Raw genomic sequence first — 4,634 nt, 5'->3', positions numbered from 1 at the left:
GGCGCAAACTAGGTCGCGGGGTCGAAGCACCCCATCGACTTCCCGTGGATACTTGCCCCCTTGCTCGGTCGCTCGATTCATTGAAAAAAAAGGAGCGAGATTAAAACGGTTACCGCCATCGAAGCCGGACGTCCTTGTATGTCCGTCCGCTTGTCGTGCATTTAACTGAGATTCGTCCTTTGTAAAAATAAAAACAAGAACGTCAACGTTAACCCTTCAATATTAACACACTTTATTATTTTACAGTTACAACTTGCACAAGCATTGCAAAAATATTTATATTATCTGCGGAAAGTGTATGTGGGATAAACGTTATATTTTACACGATATTTGACAGAATAAATACAACTCGAATATACAAAATAAGATATCATAATAATCAGATTTAAGATTTTTTAGCATTAATATTATATCTGAAAGATGTGAATCTCTCTCTCGAAGAATGCAAATGATACGTTTGGAAAAAATTGATCAAAAAATTCGTACATATTAGAAATAATCCGTTAGATTCGTCAATTCTAGTGTATCCTGTACAAAGCCGCGTGACGTCTCTAACTCTGGATGCTAAGGTTATATCTATTATTTTGCCTGACGTGTAAAATCGGGCGATAAAATTGACCAGTTACCATGACTACCACGAAAGACGTCAGCATTCATACGTGCTCCACGATACTCCATAGAAATTCCAATGTAAGAAAAGCCTCAAGCTAAAAGGGTGGAGGGGGGGGGGGATAGATGACCGCTTTATTTATTTAGAAGAATTCTCTGGGCCAAATTACACACGCGGGCATAAACTATTTAATTTATACTTTATAGCTGTATACAATTTCGCAATCTCATTTAATTCGCGGAAATATGCAGCGATAGTCAAACTTGCATCGCGGAAAATTCGTCAAAATTTAATAGGCAATCGTGGCGCGATCTATTTCAGACAGATTGAAATCGCGCCGTAAACAAACATATATATATATATATATATATGTTTATGATAATTTAATGATAATGTTCACTTTAAGTAAAATCAGGTATTTAAATTTCGAGACATACAATTTCTGCTTGATATGTTTTAATCCTTAACTCTTCTTTTAGAAGAGTTAAGGATTAAATCATAAATCTCAGAATTAAAATTAATCGCGTATACAATATTAAGTTTAGAATAATCAAGAGTGTCGTAGAGACGGCGCGATTTCAATCTGTCTGGAATAGATCGCGCCACAATTGCCCATTAAATTTTGACGAATTTTCCGCGATGCAAGTTTGACTATCGCTGCATATTTAATACTTAACTCTTCTTTTATCTCAGAATTAAAATTAATATTGTATACGCGATTAATTTTAATTCTGAGATAAAAGAAGAGTTAAGGATTAAATCATATCAAGCAGAAATCGTATGTCTCAAAATTTAAATACCTGATTTTACTTAAAGTGAATATTATCATTATTTTACACGCCAATCACGAAGCCTCTTTTATTTGATTCCATTCAGATAAATCTGCGGCGAGAGATAAACCCCGCAAGAGTCCGTAGGATCGCGAGGACAGCAATGCGATCGGCTCGGCGCATTTACGCGCGTTTCTCATCACTTGTCAATCGATAACACGGAGAATTGGAGTGCCCCTGCGTGTACTTCAGTTTCTTCGTCCCCTCTTCATCGTGGAGTCCGATACTATCGAGCTCCGAGAATGGTTTGACGCGTGGTAACAGCCTTCTGTTTCAGCCGCGAGGACGATCGTAGGAGAAACAAAGGGGGAGGAAAAGCGCCGCGAGGAGAGGAGAAAATCGCATCGGCGTGGTGGCGTCGGCGATTCAACGTGTGCGTATATTCATGTACATGCACATAAGTGTGCGAAAGAGAGAGAAAGAGAAAGAGAGACGGTAGAGAAGGCGAAGGGTGAGAACGCCGGCCGGGATGGGATGGGTGGCAAATCGGTGACGGTTATTTTTAGAATATGGGTCACCCATAAACCCCAGCTTGTCCCGTGACGTCACGGGATCGTCGTCGTGGCAACAGGGACGCCGGGTCAATCACCTTCAGTTCAAAGGTAGCTCTCCCCTTAACCCCTCTTCTATCCCTCTCGTTCTCCGCGTTTCTCTCGGGCGCACCACGTTCAACCTCGCCGTCCCACCCTCCAGGGGCCCTACCTGCGACGAGAGGAATAGGTTAGAGGTTACGGCACCGGCGGTGATGCACGCATCAGGAGAACCTGCGCTGTCCCTTACCCTCTCTCTCCTTCGCCGATTGTGCGCAAGATTTAGGCTCTAATATCAGAGGTGAGCGTCAAGGAGGACGATTACGTAGGATTGATTGAGCAGCGTATCGACAGTGTGTCGAGTATATATAATTATGATCTTGATATTAAGCCATCAGATTGCAGGCTTTGCAAATTTCCGATAAGTTTGCGCAAGATGACGCGAAAAATTTATTTATACCCTGGCTGCATGTTATTTTGGAAATCACTCCTTTCGAAGGAACTGCTAAAACATCGATCTTAACATGCATATTTTACAATAAAATAGATATCTCGTGAGAGATTGGTATAGATATTATAGAATTAATATTTCTCTGCATCTTTATTTTATTGTTTCATATATACGAAAAGATTATAGTTGCAATAACCGCAATGTTGATCTATGCATGTTGATAAATCTGCAGTATATACGCAGTGCAACATGCAATTTTGTCAGACAGTCCGCATTAATACGATATAGTCTGTTGTATATACGCTACATACGATCAGCGAGGATTTTACACAAATGTGCGAAAATTTTAAATTCCTTCCGTGAGTCGTTCTCGCCATCTTCTCGATTGCGCAGTATCTACGTCGCGTGTTTTATCTACTAAAATTTCACAGGGATCTATATTATCCGCCCCCACTAAACTGTCCGATCAAGTCTCGGAATGTACCACGTGTCTGTCCGCATGCACTTGTTCTACTTGCAAATTTTTCTTCCCGTTTTAACAAGATTCCATTAATCTTTTGGATACAATCATTGCAAGCATTTATTATTTGTGTGTGTGTGTGTACAAATAAAATTTTATAATAAAAGATAAGCAAGAAATATGTTACCGATAATAGAGTTTACCGTAGATACGTTATCTGTATTAAATGTGCGACATAACATCGATATGCACCACGCGGCGAACTTTTTCTACTTGACCCTCTGTTCTCTACTATCGAGATAAAACGACATGCGTTGCTCTGCCCATTAATCCTCCTAATAATCCTCCCACTTTAAAATATATATAAAAATTATTTTAATATTTTTGAATTTAATATGTACAAACACACAGTATAACTCTCTTGTTTTTAATCATTTTCTTCATTAATTCTAATGCGAACATAGATATATCACTATAATAAATTTAATAATAATAGCGCTTCTCTCATGTGTAATATAATATTACAGACATCGTAATATAATACACATACACACACAGTCTATATAATATAATATTATTAATAATTGTAATAATAATTATTAAATATGTATAATAATAATAAGTAAATTGTACGTTGATATCATGTATCCATAAAAGCATTGGATTGCAACCATATTAATATACCAAAACATTCTGTATAATTAGCGTTATAAGAATGAGTCACGTTTGGCAGCTTTTATAGATAGGGAATGTTCACGAGTCCTTCATAGCACAATGCAACTTGTACTTTCGAGCCAAGAGTTTCATTGAAATTCGACGATGACATTACGGCGATACGATTGTGTTACGTCGTAGCGTGTCGACGTTTTCGTCACTATTATTGCGTTCAGTGCCAAACAACTGTGTTTCAGAAGGTACCGATAATATCTTAGTTTTACCTTATCAAGCTACGAACAGAACACTAATCATTTTTACAAGATTCGAGACATAAGCTACTCATTTTTCATGGTCTCAGTCTTTGCGTCTTTCTGCGCGATACCTTACGCATTTGACTTATATCGAGTATATATATGTGTAAAATATATTAACTATAAATCTTTGATGGAATATATAAGATATATAACCAAAAATAAAATAATTCATATATTGTATGTGTGCGTAGTACAAATGAAAATATATCTTATATCATGCCCCATCATGTCATATTTTTATATCAATACTAATTATATTATTCTTGAAGCTATATCTATATTTTAGGAACCGCCTATTTAAAAAAATATATAAAGAAATATATACTATCTCGTTCTCTCCTCGCGAATGCGGATAAGTTCATTAAAAATTATTTCTTTGGTTGAGAGAAAATTTTAATTTCAATACCAATAGATATCATATATCGCGCGGATCACGTATCGTTCTTTAATAACCGCGTTGTAATTATTCGAGGCGTTCGAGGGTGAGAACGAGTTCAAGACCGCTCCGTTCTCGCCTCGTAACAGACACGGTGATACCGTAAACGAAATCGGAGGGCAATCCAGCAAGGAGTCGAGCGAGCTTCTTAGCGGCGTACCAAGCGGGCTCGGCTCCGTTTTCAGTTTCCGATTATTTTTGGCAGCAAGCAAAGCGAGCAGAGCTCTCGCCTAAAAATGCTTATGGCCAATGACGTGCCGCTATTGGTCGCGCCGTGACCACGTGAACAGCCTACAGTGGAGGTTCACGAAGTCGACTAGGCTATCCACGATATTGCACAGTCAAC

The sequence above is a fragment of the Formica exsecta genome, unplaced genomic scaffold (genome assembly GCF_003651465.1).
Source record: "Formica exsecta isolate Colony F162 unplaced genomic scaffold, ASM365146v1 scaffold137, whole genome shotgun sequence".
Lineage (NCBI taxonomy): Eukaryota > Metazoa > Arthropoda > Insecta > Hymenoptera > Formicidae > Formica > Formica exsecta.
This window is presented reverse-complemented; position numbering follows the sequence as displayed.